Source organism: Ictidomys tridecemlineatus, chromosome 2 (genome assembly GCF_052094955.1).
Source record: "Ictidomys tridecemlineatus isolate mIctTri1 chromosome 2, mIctTri1.hap1, whole genome shotgun sequence".
Taxonomy (NCBI): domain Eukaryota; kingdom Metazoa; phylum Chordata; class Mammalia; order Rodentia; family Sciuridae; genus Ictidomys; species Ictidomys tridecemlineatus.
In genome coordinates this window covers 230,614,956-230,639,409 of record NC_135478.1, presented here as the reverse complement: position 1 = coordinate 230,639,409, position 24,454 = coordinate 230,614,956, and the positions used below count along the sequence as shown (strand labels likewise).

At 45.5% G+C, this 24,454-nt stretch overlaps 1 protein-coding gene across 2 annotated transcripts in view; it reads right to left on the bottom strand.

Moving 5' to 3' along the window:
• The window catches only part of Dnajb6 (DnaJ heat shock protein family (Hsp40) member B6), a 63,415-nt gene extending 46,681 nt beyond the window's left edge, over positions 1–16,734 (bottom strand). For both annotated transcript variants that reach the window (XM_078040935.1, XM_078040936.1), the window contains exon 1: positions 16,577–16,734. The gene's annotated coding sequence lies outside the window, so the exon portion shown is untranslated. The remainder of the gene's footprint in view (positions 1–16,576) is intronic.
• Positions 16,735–24,454: the final 7,720 nt, after the last annotated feature.

The following is a 24,454-nucleotide window of genomic DNA, read 5'->3' as shown; positions in this document are numbered from 1 at the left end:
CCAGCTCAAGACCTGCCTGGGCAACTCAGTCAGAACCTGTCACAAACTAAAATTTAAGAAGGAGTAGGAATATGGTTTGGTTGCAGGATGCTCCTGGTGCAATGCCAGTATCAGGAAAAACCAAAACAAAATCTCTGCTCTTTGCAGTCCCATTGCAACCTGCTTATACTCCTCTGCTTTTTTGCCTTAGCTGGCCACTTCTGTCCCACCAATAAGAGAAGCCTCCATGGTACCAACCCAAGATTTCAGGTTCTCCTTGCCTGTCTTCCCAAATGCCCTTCCTGTAATCTCTGATGGGTCTTCCATGGCCCATGCAAAGGCTCCCTCCACTCACCCTATGACAAAACCACTATACAAAAACTAAGCTGAAAATATAAATGTAACCTTAGGTCTCTCTTTGGCCTTTCAGACACAAATAGATGATGACCAAGCAACGTGGCCACTTGGGCACTTAGCAGGCATCCCAAGCAGAACCACCAAAGTTTAACCCCTGATTCTCCCTATTTCAGCACCTGGCTTCTCCCTCGTAACTCCCACACTGCTTGGTCCTAGAGACTTCCACCCTCTCCAACATCACTAAGCCCACACACCCACACAAACCGTCACAGTCCTATCCATCCTAGCCTCACCTAGCTCCCAAATGTTCCAATTCCATCCCCTCCTCTACCTCTACCAGCATCCTGCTTCTTAGCCTTAACCACTGCAAGAGCCTCACGCTGCAGAGGTAAACTGCCAACTACAGAATCCGTCACTAGGATCCCCTGGGCATGCAGTGGACAACATCAGCCCTTACAAGGGACACTGTCCCCTCAGCTGGGGATTAGAGGAACATTCACTATATCAAGAAATGCCAGGTTTGAGGCAGGAGAGGTACAAGATGAGCCCAGGACTTATAGCCAAGCAAAAGTAAAGAACTATTAAAAATCATAGGCTGGTCAAGAAAAGATAGTTCTGTCAGCCTAGGGGTATCCAACAAAGGCCAGCCAAATGCAACCTTGGTTTCTGGATTGGCTCTTGGAACGGAAAAGGAACTACAGCGTGGGAAGCAGAGGGAACAATACTGCCCCAAGTGAATTTCTTCGTTTTGAAAAACACACCATGGTTACATAAGATATTCTATTAATAAAAGTTGGGTGAAAAACACACAGGAAACTTTTACTTCTCCATGATTCTCCTATGAATTTAAACTTATTTCACAAACTGAGGTGTAGCTCAGTAGTGCTTGCCTAGCATAAGCCAGGCCCTGGATTCAATCCCCAGGTCCCCAATAAATAAACACATACACATGAATAAATGCATGCCTAAACAAATAACAGAAGCCAGGTATGCTGGTGCCTGCCTATAATCCCAGCAACCTGGGAACCTGAAATGCTGAAGCAGGAGGATCTCAAGTTCAAGGCTAGCCTAAGCAACCTAGTGAGATATTGTCTTTAAAATACAAGGTTTGGAAATGTAGCTTGGTGCTGGAATGCCCCTGGGTTCAATCCCCAGTAAGGCAGGGGGAGGGGTGGGGGAGGGAGGGCAAAGATGATCTTCCAATAACAACAGGAGGGGAGTATCCAGGGGTGTGGGGGTGAGCATGCAGGACATGAACCACTGAGTTAGAAAACCCATCTACAAGGATGTCATGCCCTCACTAGGGATGGAAACTAGGAATACTCTACCACTGAGCTACATCAGGTCTTCCAGGTCCACCCATTCTGCTAAAGGAACACTGAGGCTCACTTCCAATAACCCACAATAAAACACTTCATGATTCAAGTAAATCCTTTTGCAATACCAACTTACTTGGAACAAATATTTTTTTAAATGACAGCAGCTACTTAGCAGAAGTAAAAATCATGATTTCAGGATTTGTCAACTTATTTGATCCCAAGTACTGTTATTTGACCTTTAACATTCCAAGACCCAGAACAAAAAACAGTGAGCTAATCTTCCAAGACAGGATCGAAGGACAAGCAGCTGGCTGCTGTCTGGAACCTGCTAGTCAGAATCCAGAGTTATGGGGCTGGGGATGTGGCTCAAGCGGTAGCGCGCTCGCCTGGCATGCGTGCGGCCCGGGTTCGATCCTCAGCACCACATACCAACAAAGATGTTGTGTCCGCCGAGAACTAAAAAATAAATATTAAAAAAATTCTCTCTCTCTCTCCTCTCTCATTCTCTCTTTAAAAAAAAAAAAAAAAAAAAACTATTAAAAAAAAAAAAAAAAAGAATCCAGAGTTATGGGGTTGTCTATGATCACCTCCTACAACCACCCTCGCCATCTCCAAAGGCAGGTCCTGACTTGAAACCAAGGGTTGTCTTCTCCCTGATCCTGTTCCACAGGTCTCCAGGGAATGTTCACCCTCTGGTACATGTTCAGTTTTAGAAAGCAGATCTTGGTTTCTCTTCCACACAGCTGCCTATGTGGGGGCTTTATCATGATGCTTCCCTCTCTTGACTAGAATTTTTTTTTTGCATTACAATTCTTTTTTTAAATTTTGTTTAGTTGTAGATGGATACAAGAACTTTATTTTTTTTTGTTTTTATGTGGTGCTGATGATCAAACCCAGGGCCTCACACATGCTAGGTAAGCACTCTACCCCTGAGCCACAACCCCAGCCCTACAATTCTTATTACACATATATACCACAATTTTTCATATCTGTTTGTATATAAAGTATGTTGACACCCAATTTGAGTCTTCATACATGTATTCTGGATAATGATGTCCATCACATTCCACCATCCTTGCTAATCCCCTGCCCTCCTCCCTTTCCCTCCTACCCTTCTGCCCTATCTAGAATTCATCTATTCTTCCCTTGCTCCCCCTCCCTACCCCACTATGAGTCAGCCTCCTTATATCAGAGAAAACACTGAGCATTTTGGGGGGGGATTGGCTAACTTCACTTAGCATTATCTTCTCCAACACCATCCATTTTCCTGCAAATGCCATGATTTTATTCTCTTTTATTGCTGAGTAAAATTCCATTGTGTGTATATGCCACTTTTTTTTTTAATCTACTCATCCACTCTAGGGCATCTAGGTTGGCTCCACAGTTTAGCTATTGTGAATTGTGCTGCTATAAACATTGATGTGGCTGTGTCCCTGTAGTATGCTGTTGGGTTAGGGAGAGGGATAGCTGGGTCAAATGGTGGTTCCATTCCCAGATTCCCAAGGAATCCCTATATTGCTTTCCATATTGGCCGCACCAATTTGCAGTCTCACCAGCAATGTATGAGTGTGCCTTTTTTCCCCTCACATCCTCAACAACACTTATTGTTGCTATCTTCATAATAGCTGCTATTCTGACTGGAGTGCTGCGATTCTGACTCTCTACTACTTCTACTTCCTTCTAAGAAACCCAACCTAACTGGTCCCTCCCCTCTGAGCATGTCCCAATGTTACAGGCTCTTAGCAGGAATCCAACATGAATGCTCAGAGACAGTCTAGGTAGACTGCCATTTACAGAAGAGAATAAGACTCCTATATCTCTTTCTGAACCAGTGCAATGGGAAGGCAACTGTGACTCTCCTGGTAATAATAAAACTCTGATAAACACCCAGGTCTTTTTTTTAATATTTATTTTTTAATTGTAGTTGGACACAATACCTTTATTTTATTTACTTGTTTTTATGTGGTGCTGAGGATCGAACCCAGGGCCTTGTATGTGCTAGGCGAGTGCTCTACCACTGAGCCACCCGAGCCCCCCCCTTTTTTTTAGTTGTTATAGACCTTTATTTATTTGTATGTGGTGCTGAGAATCGAACCCAGTGCCTAACACATGCCAGGCGAGCACTCTAACACTGAGCCACAACCCAAGCTGCCCCCAGGTCTTTTTGAACCTGGGATTACTATCCTGCCTTTGCATTATCTTTTGGAGCAGATGAAGAGAGTTCACAGCTTGGTTCATTGTCCAACCAACCAAATCTGCTATGATAACAATTCTTTAATTCTGAGTGACCTTGCCCAAATTCTGAGTGACCTTGCCCATACAAACTTACTATTTATGGGCTGGGGATATAGCCCAGTGGTACAGTGTGTGAGGCCTTGGGTTTGAACTCCAGAACCACAAAAAGAAAAAAAAACAGGGGCTGGAGTTGTGGCTCAGTGGAGGAGCGTTTGCCTAGCACACATGAGGCACTGGGTTCAATCCTCAGCACCACATAATAAAAATAAAGGTATTGTGTCCACCTACAAATAAAAAAAAAATTTTTTTTAAAAAGAAAAGAAAAGCCCAAACTTGCTGTTTGTAACATCTATGCTAGCTCTGAGAACAACAGAAGCCAATAATTCTGGAGAAAGATAATGCTGGGCATGCAGTGGTACATGCCTATAATCCCAGAAACAAGAAGGCTAAGGTTGGAAGGCAGGCTGGGCTTGGTAGCACATAACTGTAATCCCAGTTATGGAAGGCTGAGGCAGGAGGACTGCCAGTTCAAAATCCAGCCTCAACAATGGCAAGGAGCTCAGCAACTCATGAGACCCTGTAGGGTTGGGGATGTAGCTCAGTGGTTGAAAGCCCCCCACCAGTTCAATCCCTGATAATCACTCCCACACACACACACAAAAAAGGTAGGAGAGGACAGTTTCAAGGCCAGCCTCAAGCAAACCATAAAATGCTTAAGCAAAAAAAAAAAAAAAAAAAAAAATTTAAGGTTGTAATTTTGGTAAAGCACTCTGGGTTCAATCCCCAGAGTGCACACAAAAAAAAAGTTCAGTGAAGACAGGCAAGTAAACACAAATCACAACTAACAAACACCAAAAGGAAGGAGCATGGATCACTGGTGCAGACAAAGCTGATATTTACTGAGGAAGGGAAAATTAGGAATAACCCCGTACAGAGAAGATAGAAAAAATTCTGACACAAATCACAACATATGCACTCAAAATCTAAAAACAGAAGGTGCACCAGGCTCAGTCACACATGCCTGTAATCCCAACCACTCAGACAGCTAAGGCAGGAGAATTACAATTTCAAGACCAGCCTCAGAAACTTAGTTATGTCCTAAGCAAGTTAGTAAGAGCCTGTTTCAGAACAAAAAAATGAGAGCTGGGAATGTGGCTCAGTAATAATAAAGTGCCCAAAGTCAATCTCCCAATATCAAAATAAAAACAGAGGGTAGAGACCATAGGGACAGATTTTTTTCTGTCATCAAGTAAACTTCTAGGCCTACACAACCAATTCACATTGCAGAAGCCCTTAAATGGCTTAAGAATTAAAAAGAAAATTAAGAAATACATGATTTATTGGTCTATCCCCTCTCCATGGGAAAGAGGACACTGGTACACAGTTTTAACTGCTTTATTAAAAAAGGAACTTCAAGACTGGTGATGTAGCTCAGTGGTAGAATACTTGCCTAGCATGATCAAGGCCCTCGGTGCAATTCCCAGTACCCCCCCAAAATTTTTTTTTTCCAATACAAAGATTCACTGAACTTCCCCCTGCCCCACACCTAACTCTATCCCACAAACTCAGAGAAACAGAGGTTTACCCAGGGTCTCTTGCAGAGCCAGGAAGAGGCAACTTATCCAAGTTATCTCATTCAATGCCAGATAGTAGAAGGTAGAGAAACAGGCATCCCACTTCGGTCCCGTGGGTCAGGGGGTCTGTCCTGTGCATTGTATTATTTAGCAGATCCCTGGCCTCTACCCATTGGATGGGTGAAACACCTTCCCAGTTGGGACCATCAAAAAAGTCTCCAGGCCCAGCAACTTGAGAGGCTGAGGCAAGAAGTCAGCTTCAGCAACTTAGCAAGGCTCTCTCTCAAAATAAAAAATCAAAAGGGATGGAGATGGAGTTCAGTGGTAAACCCCTGCCCCCCCCCCAAAAAAAACCACCAAAGTCTCCAGACATTGCCAGAAGCCCCTTCAGACACAATGATAACCCAAAATGAAAACGACTGCTGCAGGTTCTTTTGTTGAGCTAAATGGAGCAGAACAAGCTACAAAGCAAAAACACAGTACCTAATCCAGATGAAATAGATCCTGTGGGGCAGGAACTGCTCCTTTCCAGAACACTCCTACCTAGCTTCCAACCCACCCTACCACCTCTTTCCCAGTACACCTGGGCAGGACATTCCTATCAATTCAATCAATTCAATCTCTAAGTCTGCATATAAGGACCCAATGGTCCATCAGCTTTTTGCCATCTCAAACCACACCACAACAAATACCCTGACATCACGAAAGTCAGTTTTACAGATAATACCTGAGCCCTTACTACGGGGAGTACTAGTCTCATCTACTCTTCCTCCTTTCATCCTAGAAGGACAGCCCTACAAAGGTCAGCACAATCACTGCCCAACAGGACAACTGCACAAAGGTGGGCCTGATTAGGCCCAAGGTTCTAGAGCTGCCCTCTTCACCACTGCTGTCTCAGGGAAGCAAGATCTCTAGGTAGGCTGCGGAATGCTTTCAAATTAAGGATTAGGGATATAGATAGCTCAGCTGGTAGAGTGCTTGCCTCAAATGCACAAAGCCCTGGGTTTGATCCCCAGCACCACCAAAATAATTATCATAATAATAATCAAATAAACCAAAGATACTGAGCTGAGGCTGTAGCTCGGTGGGTGAGCACTTTTCTAACATATCCAAGGCCCTGGATCCTATCCCCAGGGAAAAGAAAAAAAGTGGGGGCGGTCATGCAAGCTTGTTATCCCAGACTAGCCTTGGAAACTGAGCATGACCCCTGGCAACTTACCCATACCCTGTCTCAAAATTTCTTAAAAATAAACAAAAAGGGCTTGGGATGAAGTTCAGTGTTAAAAGGACCTATGGGTTCAACCCCAAGTGAAAGACAGACTTGCTACCCAACTGCCTCAGAGGTGGCTGGCACCAATTTACATTCTTTTTTTTTTTTTTAAAGAGAAAGTGAGAGAGGAGGGAGAGAGGGGGGGGGATTTTTAATATTTATTTTTTTAGTTCTCGGCAGACACAACATCTTTGTTGGTATGTGGTGCTGAGGATCGAACCCGGGCCGCAAGCATGCCAGGCGAGCGTGCTACCGCTTGAGCCACATCCCCAGCCCTACATTCTGATTATTATTATTATTATCAGCCTCAGGTTTTTGCAGTCCTCAGAAATACTTCCTTGCTTGATTTTTCCATCATAGTAAGTAAAGCCTAACTGCTCATTGTTTTTGTTTTGGTACTGGAAATTGAGAACCACGGGGTACTCTACCACATATCTCCAGCACCACCCTTTTGTTTTGATACTGGGAATTGAACCCAGAGGTGCTTAATCACTGAGCCACATCGACAGCCTTTTTTTTTTTTTTTTAAGTTGTTCATGGACACAATACCTTTAATTTTGTTTTTATTTTTAGGTGGTGCCAGGGATCGAACCCAGTGCTTCACGCATGCTAGGCAAGGACCTTACCCCTGATCCACAACCCAGCCCCTGCAGCCTTTTTTTTATATATATATTTTATTAGAGACAGGGTCTCACTGATTGCTTGGCACCTCCCTTTTGCTGAGGCTGGCTTTGAACTCAAGATCCTCCTGCCTCAGTCTCCCAAGCCACTGGGATTACACGCGTATGCCCCCAGCTCCAGCCACCCCTCACTTTATTTTTAAATATTTTTTAGTTATTAATCTTTTATTTTCTTTTTTTAAAATATTTATTTTTTTTTAGTTTTCGGCGGACACACATCTTTGTATGTGGTGCTGAGGATCAAACCCGGGCCACACGCATGCCAGGCGAGCACGCTACTGCTTGAGCGCGCTACTGCTTGAGTCACATCCCCAGCCCTATTTTCTTATTGTTCATTCATTCATTCACTCATTTATTTGTATGGAGTGTTGAAGATAGAACCCAGGGCCTCATATATGCCAGGCAAGTGCTCCACCATTGAGCCACAATCCTAGCCCAACCCCCACTTTTTGAGTCAGGGTCTTGCTGACTTGCTGAGGGGTTCACTCGGTTGCCCAAGCTGACCTGAACTTGGGACCCTCCTGCTTCAACTTCCTGAGTCACAGGAATTGCTGGCTGTACCACCAGGCTGTACAGTTAAGTACCTTTGAGGTTCAAGAACCATCTACAGCTTTGTTTCCCAAGGCCTGCTTATCAACATCCTTGTCCATTTTTCCACCTAATTGCTGGCCTTTCTTTTACTTTTAACCAAATCATATGAAGGATTTACTGAGATTACTACATTCCAAATCTGTCTTCAAGCATTCATTTTTTTACTTTTGTAGTTGCAGATGGACAACATGCCTTGTTTTTTTAAGGTGGTTCTAAGGATCAAACCCAGTGCCTAACACAAGGTAAGCAATTGCTTTGACACCATGCTACTACAGTCTAGCCTCCCAACATTCACTCTTTTATTTTGTACCGGGAATTGAACTCAGGTGCACTTGGCCACTGAGCCACATCCCCATCCCTATTTTATATTTTATTTAGAGACAGGGTCTCACTGAGTTGCTTAGCACCTGTTTTTTTTGCTGAAGCTGACTTTGAACTCCTCCTGTCTCAGCCTCCTCAGCCACTGAGATTACAGGCATGTACTCCAACATACACTCTTCACACAGATGATGCATGCCCACCAGATGCCAGAACTTGCTACTACTGCTTGGTGGGGCGGAGCGGGGGAGGCCACAGGGGACCTAAATTTTGTGTTATTTTTTTGAAGTGTTAGAATTCAAAACCAGGGCCTTGGGCTCAGCTGGTAGAGTGCTTGCCAGGCATGCACAAGGCCCTAAATTAATCCCCAGCACCAAAAAAGGAAAAAGGAAAAGAAAAAAACCAGGGCCTTTCTCACACAAGCTGTCTACCACTGAGCTACATACCAGCAAAACGGGTTAAGGTGATGGTGCTTCTACAAGATATAATTACGTGCAGCTAAAACGCTGAACTAAATCAACAATGAACTTCAAGAATAAGCTCCTGACAGCCTAGAAACAGAAATAAGGATAGCAGTCCGGCCAGGCATAATGATTCACAGAACACACCTGTAATCCCCCTGCAAAAGGGAGTCTGAGAAAGGAAGAGCCCAAGTTCAAGGCTAGCATCAGTTAATTTAGGGAGACCATATCATAAAAAAAAAAAGAAAAGAATTTTAAGGGACTGGGGACATAGCTGAGTGGTATAGTCCCTGGTTTAGATTTCCAATACCCAATAAATATTAAATAGATAGAAAGCAAACTGTTGCTGGAGTATGCAACAGGAACTTGTCTAAGAAAGAACTGCTAATCCTAATCCATGATACTATTGCAACAGGCAGGATGTAAATCTGCCAATCTGTCCTACAAACAAGCACCGCCCCCCCATTGATTCAGTATGAACCCAAAGTCCACTTCGCATGAATTTATATTAGCCAATCCAAATTAATGAAATTTTAAAATGAAACTGCATACCCAATACATGCTAGATATTGTTGAAAGAGAACAAATTTTATTCTATTTGAGTCTAGACCTAGCCCAAAGAGAAGTCTGCATTCAATGCACCATACCTGCCAGATGACGCAAAAAACTACATGGATGAAAAAGACTAAAACCAGCGATTCTTACCTATTTACATTATGTCTTAAAAGTTCGAAAAAATAACCAGAAAAAGAAACCTTTAGTTATCCAAGGAGAAACTGTGGCTAAGAAAGAAATTCTCTCCTTCCAATTCAGCCGGCCTCTTAAATGTTAAAAACCTTTTTTTTAATTCAAACAAACTATTTACCAGACTGGGGCTGTAGCTCAGTGACAGAGCACTTACCTAGCATGCGTGAGGCACTGGGTTCAATCCTCAGCATCACATAATAAACAAAATAAAGGCATTCTGCCCATCTACAACTACAAAAGAAAAAAAATTTTTTTTAATTATTTACCACGCACACAGCTCAGCTCAAGAGGCTGAGGCAGGAGGATGGAGAATTTAAAGCCAGCCTCAGCAAAAGTGAGGCACTAAGCAAGTCAGTGAGACCGTGTCTCTATAGGGCTGGGGATGTGGATCAGTGGTTGCATGCCCCTGAGCTTAATTCCCTGTAGCCCCTACCACCAAATTATTTACACGTTCAACATTCTCCAGATGTATCTTACAAATACAAAAAAAAATTAAACTTGTAAGTATTGGGACTAAGACCCATAGATATTAGGACTAGGTATACCTCACAAAGATCATCTTTCTAGAAGACTAGAGGATACCTATTCCCCTACTGTTGTTTTGCTATTTCCTCAATCCCCTAGCAGTAATTCAGCTACCAAAAGTTGAATTAACTACCCTCCACAATTACTCTACAGGTGAGCTAAATCACTATAATTACATTTACCTCAGATGGGTGATTACACCTGTAATCCCAACAGCTGTAAAGACTAAGGCAGGAGGATCCCAAGTTCGAAACTAGCTTCAGCAATAGGAAGATCCTGTCTCTAAATAAGGGCTAGGAATGTAATGAAGCACTGAGTCAATCCTCAACACCACTACCAGCAACCCCCCCCCAAAAAAGTTACATTTTTAAGTCTTATTACTAATTTTTGTGGGGTTTTGTTTTATGCCATGCTGGGGATGAAACACAAGCCTTGCACATGCCCCCAGCCCTTTTTATTTTATACAGGGCCTTGCTATGTTGCTCAAGCTGGTCTTGAACATGTGATCTTCCTGCCTGAATGTTCTAGTAGGGCCAGGCTCCGTTGGCAGAACCTGTGATCCCAGCTTGAAAGGGGGACCTGAGGCAGAAGGATTCCTAGTTCAGGCCAGCCTGGGAAACCAGGAAAGACCCTGTTTCAAAGTAATAAAAAGCTCACGTGTGGGAAGCCATTCTAACACGTGATTGGGCGACTCCCGTTAAGGGCCTGAGGCACTTTGGCAAAGTTGAAGTTTTCCTGACCCTTTCCTGATGAGAGAGCCCATCCGTGTGGGGGTGTGCCTGACCACTGACCCCGGGGACCCAATCACTGACCCTGACCTTGGAGTGCAGCCCCCCTCAACCTTCATTGGATGGAATTCTCCCCTGAATCTCTTGTTCCCCAATAAAAGGCTGGTCCCCAGCGTGCTCACTCTCTCTCTCCTGCTAGCCCTGAGTAATCCCTGCTGCCCTGCTGGGAGGTTGGAGGAGGGAACCAGAGAGGGGAGCATGTCTCGGACCTAGCAATAGAAATAAGGTAACTGAGTCTTGTGTTTTATTTCGATCTCTTCTAACTAACTTTATGCCTAGAACCTCATTAATGAAACCACTGCGCAGGCCGCGTGGTAGATCTCACGGGCTGGAGATGTGGCTCAAGCGGTAGCGCGCTCGCCTGACATGCATGCGGCCCGGGTTCGATCCTCAGCATCACATACAAAAAAAGATGTTGTGTCCGCCAATAACTAAAAAAAAAATAAATATTAAAAAAAATAAAAATAAAAAGCTCAGGATGTGACTCAGTGGTTAAGCACCCCTAGGTTCAATCCCCAGCACAAGAATAGGACATAACAAATTAATATGCCTATTTCTTCTACTAGCCTATAAATGGGTAATTTAAATATTTATTTTCAGAGGAATTCAATTCATGTTGGGCATCAAACAAATTTAGTGTAGGAAAATTTGCTTAATGGAACAGAAGTAGGGAATTTTAAATGAAAAGGTCATAAATCTGGAGAGCTTTCCTAAATGTCATTTCATCATCTTTTGAATTCCCAGAATATAACACTCAGGTAAGAAAAGGGGGGGAGGAAGCCACAGTAGTAAATCATCATCACTCCTCATCACAGATCTACTAATGCATTCCACCTGTATCCTGAATGCCCCAATATGTTCCTGAGACACACAGAGGAAGCTTTTGCCATGACTCCAGGTCAAAGGTTGTTCTTTTAAACAGCAGTCATCTGTTACACACTTACGGGTGTGACCAACTCCCAAGTCATCTCCTGAGCACTCTGGACATTTCTGTCTAGGTACAAATGAAGGCCTTCAGATTCAAGGCGTAACCCAGAGGATCAAGCCAAAGTGACACAAGGAAGTAAGAATTTTTGGTGCACTGGGCTGGGGTTGTAGCTCAGTGGTAGAGTGCTTGCCTTGTACATGTGAGGCACTGGGTTCGATCCTTAGCACCACATAAAAAATGAATAAATAAAATATATTGTGTCCATCTACAATTAAAAAAAATTCTTTTAAAAAAAAGAATTATTAGTGCACATACCAAGACAAAATGTGTGCGAGTATGGACAACATAAATTTTAACAGACTTTTCACATGCTTGTGGTGGTAAAAACAGTTTTACAGGAGTCAAAATCATACTGTGTGAGGATATTACTCCTCCCCTCAAAAGAGGGAAAAAAAAAAGTTTTCAACTGCAGCTGAAGATTCCTAAAATGCCTGGAGTGCTTTAATATGCAGATAGCTCAAGCCTCTGGCAGCCAAAATAATAGTCACTCTTGTTTATTCAGAATGGCAAAAAAGTCCTTATGAATTTTAGATAAGGTAACAATTTTCAGAGAAAATCAAGCTATAGCCAAATAAAGTACAGCTTCTGCAATACACAAGAGCAGTATAAATAAACCGAACCTGTCTCCTCTTTGATAGGTACTATATATGAGCCTTAGGAATCCAAATACTTTTCTTTTTTGGTACCAGGGATTGAGCCCAGGGGCGCTTTACCACTGAGCTACATCCCTAGTCCCTACCCAAACCCCCCGCCTTTTTCCCCAGGCAGGGCCTCAACAAATTGGTGAGGCAGCCTTTGAACTTGTGATACTCCTGTCTCAGCCTGTAATTGCTGAGATTACAGGCATGCCACCACCAAACCTGGCCTAAATCCTTTTAATATTTACCAAAATTCAATTTTCCAAACCTTAAAAAATTATTTTTGAAATTTATTTCTTAAGTAGAATACTAACATGAAAGGAGCCAAATATTAAGTTTGACAAACACTTTATCAGTAATATAATCAAAACATGAAGCCAGGTACTGTGATGCCAACCTGTAATCCCAACTACTGGGGAGGCTGGAGCAAGTGGATCCCAAGTTTGAAGCCAGCCTCAGTAACTTAGCAAGAATCTGTTTTAAAATAAAAAAAAATAAAAGAGTTGGAGTTGTAGGCTCAATGGATATGAGCCCCTGGATTCAATCTCCTATACAATAAAGTATGTGCAGTGGCATACATCTATACTCCCAAGGATTTCTGGGAGGCTGAAGCAGGAGAATCACAAGATCCTGGCCAACCTCAGCTATTTAGGGAAACCTTATTTCAAAAAAGGCTGGGAATTGTAGCTCAGTAATTAAGCACCCCAGGATTCAATCCCCAGTATCAAAAACAAAGCAAATGTCCAATCTTACTGGCTGACCTACCCAGTGTCACTCTCTCCAGGTAGCTTGACCCTTGTCTTTCCATTCCTACATCATCATTTTATTACCTTCGTTTGACCAGTTTCACTTTTCTTCTCAATCTCTGTTTAGGGTCAAGTTCCCTCTGAAATCTTACAGCATTGGTTCAATTTTGCCACTGATCCATCCTACTCACTAAGGGGCTTGCAGCTACCAGCCCTTTACCACTAGATGGTGTCCTGGAAGAATTCACACCAAATTTTCAACACAGAATCATTTCCAGTGAAGTGAGAGACTTAAACCAAAAAAAAAGTTTGGTTTAGCTTGTTTTTATTACCAGGGATTGACCCAAACTCACTTAACCACTGAGTCAATCCTCAGCCCTTTATTTTGAGACAGGGTCTCACCAAGTTGCATAGGACCTTAAACTGCTGAGACTGGCATTGAACTTGTGATCCTCCTGCCTCAGCCTCCCAGCTGGAATTAAATGCAGGTATCACCACACCCAACTCTCTAAAAAAGTTCTTTTTTAAAAATCATGTCAAAACATCAAGTATGAAAGCTAACTATGTTCACTTACTCCTTATTGACAGACATCAGAAATGGCTTAAAAGTTTCTTCATCTGTAAACACTAAACATAGAATGTAACCTTATCAGATTAACAGTAAAGTGGAAAGTGGTATACATGTGTCATACCAGTTAGACTCCAGTTAGAAGTGTTTTAAAGTGCCTTCTTTAAAACTATGAAAGATAGGGGCTGGGGTTGTAGCTCAGCGGTAGAGTGCTCGCCTAGTCCATGCGAGGCCCTGGGTTGGATCCTCAGCACCACATAAAAATAAAGGTATTGTGTCCGACTGAAAAAAAAAAATTTTTTTTTTAATGTGAAAGATAAACCAGGAGTGGTGGTTCATGCCTATAATCCAAGGAGTTGAGAGGCTGAGGCAGGAGGATCTAAGTTCCAAAGCCAGGCTATGCAACTTAGTTTTGTTTTTTTTTTTTTGTTTGTTTGTTTGTTTGTTTTTGCAATTTTGTGAGACCCTGTCTCAAATAAAAAGAACTTAATGGGGCTGTGATTCAGCCACAGTGCACCTGCCTGGCCTGTGTGAGGCACTGGGTTTGATTCTCAGTACCACATATAAATCTAGGGGGGAAAAAAAAAAAAAGCAGTGGCCAAAAAAAAGTCTCCTAGAGCTGCAATCTCAGCAACCAACTCTGGGAAGCTGAGGCAGGAGAATTCCAAATTTAAGGCCAGCCTCAGCAACTTGTCAAGACCTAAGCAACTTAGTGTAACCCTGGCTCAAAAAATGAAAAGGGCTGGGGATGCAGCTCAGTAGATAGTGGAGCACTTGTCTGGCATTCATGAGGCCCTGGGTTTGATCCCGAAAACCACAAAAAGTAGTTGGTGGTAGTTATGGGTACAATTGCCTATGTGCTTGAAACTGTCCCAAAACAAGAGCACAAGAGAAAATGATTATACCCTTGGTTCTACCACTTAAAATAATGGGATTGCTCAAAGGGAAAAACTAATCCAGGCCTCTTAGTTGTAGGTATTACAACACATAGTAATCTCATATTCATATAGTCTTCACTGTATGAAACAATGCTCTGCACCCAGAACTCAAGTTAATCCATCCTGCAGCCAGCACACCTCTTGAATCTGGACACTTTGTTATCTATTACAAAATAAGTCTGGAAACTGATGTTTCAACGAGTTCTGAACTCGCCCAAATCTTTTTTAAATCTTCCACCATACCACAATATCAACTTCAAAAACTCACCTCTCCCTAGCGGCTTGGGAGGCAAAGCTTGCTTAGCAAACTCAGTGATACCCTGACTCTAAATAAAATGCAAAATAGGGTTGAGGATGTAGCCCCTGAGTTCAATCACCACTGCCCCCACCAAAAAAAATTAAAAACCCACCTCTCAACGCTTTTTTTGTCCCACTTCATGTCATGTCACCCACTCCTACAAACTACACCAAAAAAAAAAAGGTAACTCATTCTCCAAATTTTATATTATTATTCATAATGGAAAAAAATGCAGCTCATCAGTGTATATAAACACAAAAGGCAGCCCTAACCCCTCTGGAGCTCCTGGTTCCCCCAGTGGTGGAAATAAAAACACAAGCTGGAGCAAATGTCCCCGAAAGTACAAGGGACAGGACTAGGGGAAAAGTATACAATTTCTTTTAAACAACACTAATTCATGGTGATACGAAAGATTAGAAAAACGAAATTCACCTCAAGGAGCAAGTAGCTATGAAAGTTGAAACATTTAGATTACAGTTTGCCTTTCCTTTTTCCTTGGGGGGCTATGAGGAGACGGTCGCTTAGTCTAACTTTTCTACTAAATCAGTGGCGTTAAAATACTTAGCCGTAGGGCTGGGGGTGTGGCTCAGTGGCAGAGCGCGGGTCCAGCAGGCGCGAGACCCTGGGTTCCAGGCCCAGAACCGGAAATAAAAATAAAGTCTTTTAGTAACAAAAACTTAAAGCAAACCCCTGAAGTAAAACGTGGAAAATGCCCAGGACGCTGCTGGGCCTACTCCGCTGGGCTGCGGCCCGAGGCCTCCCGGGGAGACCGGTTCTGCGTCCGCAGCCGGTCCCGTCCCAGGCCACACCGGTGCCCAGCAGCCCGCCGCAAGCTCACTCCCCGGACAAGCCGAGGCCGCCGGCCGCGCTTCCCGGGCGACGCGGGCGCGAGGAGCGTAAACTTAGTTACATAAACTTAGTTACATAAACTCCAGCGGCCCCGGGAGCGGCCGGCTCCCCACCGCCCGGAGTGTGGAAACCGCCTTGCGCTCCCACCGGCCGCGCGGCCGCCTCCGTCCCGGCCGCCCGCCTGCGCCGGGTGCAGGCCGCGGACTCCGGGCCCCGAGCTCCGCCGACCCCGGCGCCCCGCGCGGACGGCCCGGCTCAACCGACTCTCCGCGGCAGCGTGCGGCACTGGCCCGAACCCAGCGCCACCCGAGCTCCGGAACCGGACTCGGACCTCCGCTTAGACCCTCACGGGACCCTCACTCGGCCAAAGCCCGGTCCCAGCCCCGCGCCCGGGTCAAACCCACGCCCCGGTGCAGAGCCGGTGGCTCAGACCGCCGCTCTGAACCCAGCCGCACCCCAAACCCGCCCGGACCCAGCCCCGGCCCCAACCCAGACCAGACCCAGACCCCGGCCACAAGCCAGGCCGAGACCCAGGCGCCTACCCCAGCCCGGGGCCCGAAACGGCTCCGACCCCAACCCAGGCCCCGGCCCCGGCCCCGGCCCCGGCCCCGGCCTCGAACCCAGCCCAAACCCTGACCCAGACCCCAGACCCAGCCACGGCCACCACCGAGACCCAGACGCTGGCCCGCCAGCCGGACGCGGCTCACCGAGGACGCGGCGGACGGGACGGGGCGGACGGACGGGTGCTCACGGTGCGGCACGGCTGCGCTGGTGGCGACGGCAGCGGCTCCTCGCGCTTTCCTTTCTCTCCTTTCTCCAACAACAAACAGGAAGTACGTCACGCGGCGGCGGCGCGGCGACGTCGACTTCCGCCCGGCCCTGACGCCGCGCACGCGCACGCGCCCCGCACCGCCCGGCCTTCGCGAAAGTTCCGCCACCGCGCGGGCCGGGGCGGCGCTCTGCAGGCGGTCGCGGCGGGTCGCGGGGTCGTCCCCGCCCCTTGTGCGCGGCGCTCTCTTTCTGCCTAGTGCACGGGACGAGTGTCCCGCGCCGGGGCTGGTTAGCCTGGGTTCGCTTCTTAGACCCGTTCGCCTGGAACTGAGAGAGGCCCGAGTCGGACGAAGCCGACCCGAGGGCCCCGGCTGGAAATGCGGGGGGAAGCGGGCCGCGTGCGTCGGTGACCCCAGCCCCGCTGGCCTGGGACGTGGGGCTGCAGGCCCGCCCGGGCGACTGGCCGGGAGCCTGTCGCGCAACGCAGCACGGGCCTCGCGGGAGACCCCGGAGGCAGAGGGGTGCAAGTGCGAGGCCAGCTACTTAGCGAGACCCTGGCTGAAAAAAGAAAGAGGGCTGGGGGTGAGGCTCGGTGACAGTGCCCCGGGGTGTACCCCCTGGCACACTCATGGCGCACACATGTCCACGGAGGGGGCTGGGAATGTGGCTGGGGTAGAGCGCTGGGGTTCCATCCCCCAGGCCGACCGTTTCACTGGCATGACAATGAAGTTCCCTCTGCCTTGATCCTTGCACCAAAAGGTAGTCCAAACCCAGTAGGTGTGTTTCTATTGTTCTGTGGGCCAGCCTGGATTTAGGAGGAAATTAATATTGAAATGCCCTATCCCAATGGCTTTTTTTTTTTTTTCCCCCTTTGAGAAAGGAGATACAGCTCTGTGGTGGACTGCTTGCCTGGAATGCAGAAGGGTCTTGGTGCCATCCCCAGCACCTACAAAAAGAGACAGGTCTCCCTGAATTGCAGAGGCTGGCCTCAAACTTGGGATCCCCCTGTCTGCCAATGGTTTGTTCTTCAGACTTTCTCTGGGTTTCCAGGCATGGTGGCGCATGCCCATGATCCCAGCAACTCTGAAGCTGAGGCCTGAGGATCATGAGTTCAAAGCCAGACTCAGCAATAGAGAGACACTAAGTAACTCAGTTGAGACCCTACCTCTAGATAAAATACAAAATAGGGCCGGAGTGTGGCTCAGTGGTAGAGCACTTGCCTAGCATGCTTGAAGCACTGGGTTGGATCCCTGGCACCACATAAAAATAAAGGTATGGTGTCCATAAAAAAAATAATAAAATACAAAAAATAGAGCTCAGTGCCCCTGAATTCAATCCCTGGTGCCAAAAAAAAAAAAATTCCTCTGTTTAGCCCATTGGAACACTTAATCTATTTTAGGGAACCTACTGTACCCGAATTTAAGAATCACAAATAGGGGCTGGGGATGTGGCTCAAGCGGTAGCGCGCTCGCCTAGCATGCGTGCGGCCCCGGGTTCGATCCTCAGCAGCACCACATACCAACAAAGATGTTGTGTCCGCCGAGAACTAAGAAAAGATAAATAAATGTTAAAATTCCCTCTCTCGGGGGCTGGGGATGTGGCTCAAGCGGTAGCGCGCTCGCCTAGCATGCGTGCGGCCCGGGTTCGATCCTCAGCAGCACCACATACCAACAAAGATGTTGTGTCCGCCAAGAACTAAGAAAAAAATAAATAAATGTTAAAAATTCTCTCTCTCTGTCCCCCTCTGTCTCTCACTCTCTCTTTAAAAAAAAAAAAAAAAAAAAAAATTCCCTCTCTCTCTCTCTGTGCCTCCCTCTCTCTCACTCTCTCTTTAAAAAAAAAAAAAAAAAAGACAAATAGAGCTAATTGAGATTGTCTCACTGAGTTAGAATTTTGTCCTTTGACAAATCCAGTTACAGAAACCTCACAGGGTAGAAAGGAAAAGTGTCCTCACCCATACAGTTTCTTCTCTTAGGCAGTTGGCACACTGGATAGTGGCTCCATTACTAGAGCCCTAGGCTAGAAGCCCATGTTTGGGAATTCCAACAAATCAGATCTGACCACTTGCCCCAAAGTACAAATGGAAATAGTGGTGAAAGGCGAAGAAGACATTGTATCAGTTAACTACACAGGGAAGAGAAAGCACACCAGCTTTCCAGTCTTGGGGACACTGAGGTGAGTGTCCAGGTGATAAAGGAGCAGGAACAGGGAGGTGGCTGTGGTCTGGTTGCTCATGATTGGTCAGGCTGCCTGATAGGGACAGGAAATCGCTGTTGCCTGGGGAGACAGTTCCAAGTCATCACATGATGTCTATATAGATCAGACCTGTTGCTCCTGGAATCCAAGATGACTCAGAGCAGAGATAATGTGCAATGGAGCCAGAGGTACCAAGTTAATTTTATCCTGCTTTTAGTTATTCACTGGTCATTTGAAGGCCCAAGTAAAGAATCAGTGCTTTCAGCAAAGATTGTCACTAAGTCCTTGTTACAGTTCTAGATCCTCTACTTCAGAATGAGATTTTGTGGGAGAGCTCTTGCCAGCCATTTAGGAAGTCCTGAGTTCAAGCCTCAGTACTATAAAGGACACCTGAAGGATTGCCTCATACTGCTTATTTACTTCTTATGTTTCTTATTGTGTCACCTTATAGAGTTTTATATATTAGTTAACAAAAGTAAAGATTCTAAAAGTCTGACTCAGTTTTCTATATATTTTAGGAGGTTAGGTAAATGAGTGGTCAAAAGGAAGAAATAACATAATTTTTGGTTTTAGTAAGGACATCTCAAAATGAAGCCTAAAATAATCTCAGCAAGAACTGGAATCTCTGGGCTGGGGATGTGGCTCAAGCGGTAGCGCGCTCGCCTGGCATGCCTGCGGCCCGGGTTCAATCCTTAGCACCACATACCAACAAAGATGTTGTGTCCGCCAAAAACTAAAAAATAAATATTAAAAAATTCTCTCTCCCTCTCTCTAAAAAAAATAAAAAATAAAATTCCACTCAACCTTCATTCCAACTCCACCATTAAAAAAAAAAAAAAAAAGAACTGGAGTCTCATTCAGGTACCCGAGTTTGTCACAGGCAACCCTGCTGGCCAGCAGGTGACAAGGTCTCATTTCTAGTGTTCACCTTCCACCAAGTTAACTTGCTAATGTGATATTTCATATGCAGATAAGTCCCCACAGCCATTGAGTTAAGCTTGAAGTGCAGATTTTTTTTAATATTTATTTTTTAGTTGTTGGTGGACACAATATCTTTATTTTCATGTGGTGCTGAGGATAGAACCCAGTGCCTCATGCATACTAAGCAAGCATTCTTCCTCTGAGTCACAACCCCAGCTCCCAGTTGTGTGAGTTTTAAATAGTAAATGTCAGACTAGCCACAAATAGCTTCTCTTTCCCACCCTCCAAATATATATATATATTTGAAAACCTTTGTATATATGAACATCTGTAGTATGAGACATACAGACTAGCAACACCAAGTCCAGCCTCCTGGATCCACAGGCAGCTAAGAGAACAGGTGTGAATACCTTCAACATTGGACGGTGCAGCCATATTGCAGTGGCTCTTGGTGAAATGACAGAGCTCCTTTGTTTATTCCAAAACTAATGTTAGCCCAGTGAGGGTGCTCCCAGAAACCTGACTCAGGAGAGCCCCTTAAAGTGGGCCAGCAAGGACTTGAACTTGCTGAGCAGAGAGACTGAGCAAGTGAGCACATCAGTGCCACTGCCACCAGGTTTCAAGGTGACAGACAAAAGGGAGATGGAATGGAAAGGTAAGGGACTGCCGAGGTCAGAGACTGCCCTGCAGGCAGTGGAATGTTATGGAAGTTTTAGGGAAAAGGAAGCCAAACAGTGGTAAATCTGTGGTTTGCAGGAAGGACAGAAGACTGGGAGACCAGTCTCTACAACTCTACAACTTCCTCTCTCAATGGGATAAGTAGCTCGGTGCAGTAGTAAATGTGCCACTCAGCACTCAGCAGTAGTAGTTCTTCCGTACCACCAACCTCTGAGGAGACTGATGAAGGGAGTCCACTCTTCCCAGGCAAGTGTGCAAGTGCTGAGTGTTCACAGGTGCTCACACCCACCACACACTGCCACACCATCTGCCATCTATGAGATAAGGGTCTCAGCAGACGGCAGGTCTGCAATCTTTTCTCTAACAGTAGAATTGGTATCGGATCTGACAATAGACAATAATACTGCACAAATTTTCACAAAAGCAATAACTGCAAAGTGGGGAGAAAAAAAACTGGGCTGAAGTTGTGGCTCCGTGGTGGAGCACTTGCCTAGCATGTGTGAAGCAATGGGTTCAATTCTCAGCACCGCATATTAATAAAATAAAATCTATTGACAACTAAAATAAACATTAAAAAAAAAGAAACACAGTTATTAATCACTAGTTTGCAGAGAATCAACACCACTGTTACCGCTGTTGACCGGTGACGAGTTCTTGCTCCCCAATGTTGAAGAATAACACCAAAGAAGGCAAGGTCAGAGTAGAAATTAGAAATTTATTAAAGGACAGAAGAAAAGACTTCTCCCGGAGGAAGAAGGGGACCCAGAAGGTGGAATCCGTGGAAATGCGGTTGTTTCCCCTTTTTATAGTTCTTTCAGTGATGGAATGTAGGTTGGAAGGCCCCAGGGGTGGGACACAGGAGGGCCAGGAAGGACTGAGCAGGAAGGACTTCATTATCACTTCTTTGTGATGGGCTCATTAACATTTCTTTGGGATGGGCTGTCTTCAAATCTGTTGGGGGCTGTTCATTATTAACACTTCCAGGTGGACTTTGGCCTAGGCCCTTTTCGGAACTTCATTAACATTCCATGAGTTGTCCTGTGTTTTCCCTGAGTCGTTCCCAGCATGGCCTCCATTTTAGATTTCACTCGGTATTAGACCCGATTTACCTAACTACACTAACTACCTAACTTTAAATCTGGCTTCACCACCTCACTATGAAAGACCACACAGTCCATAAAAATGGCAGTGAGTGGGGACTGGGGTAGGGCTCAGTGGTGGAGCACCTGCCTGCCATGCCGAGGTCCTGGTTCCATTCCTGGTACTGTCATGTATAATGACAATGTGGTTATGTTTATTGACATCAGGCATATCCAAGACACATTAATGAGATAGTAAGTATAGCAAAACATACTTTTTTAAAAAGTCACATTAATGGCCTGGGTTATAGCTCAGTTGGTAGAGTGTTTGCCTCACATGTACAAGGCCCTGGGTTCAATCCCTAGTACCATACAAAAATTTGTATATTTATACACACACACACACACACAGAAAGCTAGAGGAATGGTCAGGGAGAGCTTTAGATAGAGACAGGTACAGTGGCACACGCCTGTAATCCCATAAAATCTTTGTGATTTTATCAAGTTTTTTTTTTTTTTTTTTTTTTTAACATTTTTCAGTTCTCGGCGGACACAACATCTTTGTTGGTATGTGGTGCTGAGGATCGAACCTGGGCCGCACGCATGCCAGGCGAGCGCAGTAACGCTTGAGCCACATCCCCAGCCCTGATTTTATCAAGTTTTAATTCTGATTTCATATAAGAAATAGATTGGCTTATTTATTATCACTTTTCAAAAAGAGTAAATTTTTATAAAATGAAAACCACAAATGACAGAAAGCCCATTCAGAATTCTGTTCGTGTGGCTTTGAGGTGCTTGAGTTTGAAGTAAAGCCATAGATAGAACATAAGAGGGTATTACCATTCATCCATTGAGCAGGTGTCAGTAGCCAAGGGACACTACTTAGGCTTTCCACACAACCTCCCTCCCAGAGACAGGATCTTAGGGTCTCAGCCTGAAGCAAGGACCCATCCTTTGTTTTTGTGCTGGTGCTGAGGGCTGGGGAGCAGCTCCAGCCCAGAGAAGGGACTGACAGATTAGCATCAGAGGGTGGGGGGTGAGTTAAGAGCTAAAACCCTGGCTGGACAGAGAGTTTCAGCATCAGGGACCATTGCCAAGGGTAACCAAGAAAAGAAAAAAGAAGAGAAGCTGTTCCACATTCTTCAGATGAAAACAGAATCCCTTTGGGAAAACTTTTAGGTGTGGGGTATAAAAAAGGAAGACCATGCCTGGCACAGTGGCCATGCCTGTGATCCCAGCAACTGCAGAGGTGAGGTGGGAGGGTGACAAGTTCAAGGCCAGCCTCAGGAATTTGGCAAGACCTTGTCCCAAAATAAAATAAAAAGGGCTGAGGATGTAGCTCAGTGGTAGAGTGTTAAGAGTTATGGAAATAATAATTCTACAAAACAGGGCTGGGGATGTGGCTCAAGCGGTAGCGCGCTGCCTGGCATGCGTGCGGCCCGGGTTCGATCCTCAGCACCACATACCAACAAAGATGTTGTGTCCGCCGAGAACTAAAAAATAAATATTAAAAATTCTGTCTCTCTCTCTCTTTAAAAAAAAAAAAATTCTACAAAACAGCCCCCAAAGAAAAGCAGAGAGACAAAGCGACTCAGGAGGAGGTAGAGGAAACTAGCCAAGCGTTACCCTTCCCCATAACAATGGGTCCTGGCAAGGAGGCCAATACTGAATGTTAGGTTCTGGACTTTGACCTTCCCCCATTGCAAATCAGTCCTAAAAGGACACACAGTAAATACTGAACAATGGGCCCTGAAGGAAGGAGGGAATACTGAAACCCTGGGAGACAATAAATCCCCGGAAAAGAAACACCCATCCCTCCCAGTCCAGACTCCTATCTCCCCAAGTAACCTAGAGCTTCAACAGCTGCCCTCCTGAGTTTTAACCCACAGTCTGAAGGGCACACCCACAAGTTCCAATGATGAAACCACCCTAATGTACCCTGTAAACCAAAATCCTCTCTGTAACCACTGGCCATTTTTGCATCTAGAAAATGAGTACCCACAGCGCCAGCTTTCCTGTGAAAAACCAGCCTCTACCTCAGAGCAAAGCCTGTCCAAGGGAGGGGGCGTGACCCTTGCCCTTGGAAAGACCCACAGAGCACCCCTAGGCACATACCCACCCTGCTGAGTTGTTTATCTACAAATAACAGGAGAGAGCTGCTGTGCCAGGTGTCCCTGACTCAGTCAGGCTAGGTGGGGACCCATAGCAGCCCCCTAGCAGCCACCAATCAGCATGAGACAGGGAAATACCTGGGATGCCAGATGACCCCCCAGTAGTTTATGGTGGTTGATAACGTGTTGGGAAACCATGTAATTCAGCATGAACACCCCTCTTGGCTTAAAACCAATCAGTTTAAAGGAATCCCCCTTGCTGGGAGGTATGTGAAGTCCCTGCCTTCCCCAAACAGTGTATAAGATTGCTGCAAACCTTGGGCTCCGGGCCTCTCAGCATCACCAGATGTTGTGTGCTCGCGGAGAACCGAGCTAGCTCGCAATAAACACCTCTTTGCTGCTTACATCAATCTTGGTCTCTGGTGGTCTTTTGGGGGTCCCGAATTTGAACATAACAACACCTGAGTCTGTTGAAGTCTGCACCCTCATTTTGTGCTTTCAGGGTACCTCTGGGTTTAATGCTCAGTAGCAAAAAAAAAAAAAAAAAGCTACTTGGTTTCCCTTGCGAATGTCCATAGTGGGTGGGTAACAGCAGGGTTAGGATGTAGCAGGGGTTCACTTGATGCTTTGACTATGTCGCTTGTGGCTTGGAAACTTACATTTTCCCCCACTCTTCTCTTCCCTAACCCTCCTGATCTCCTCCCTGATCTTCTGTTGGTTTTCCCTAACCACCTCCTCCCTGATCTTCCTCTCTCTGATCTCCTTGCGGATCTCTCCTCCCTAATCTCATTTTCTCTGAATCACATCTATCAATGCCCCCTGTTCCTAT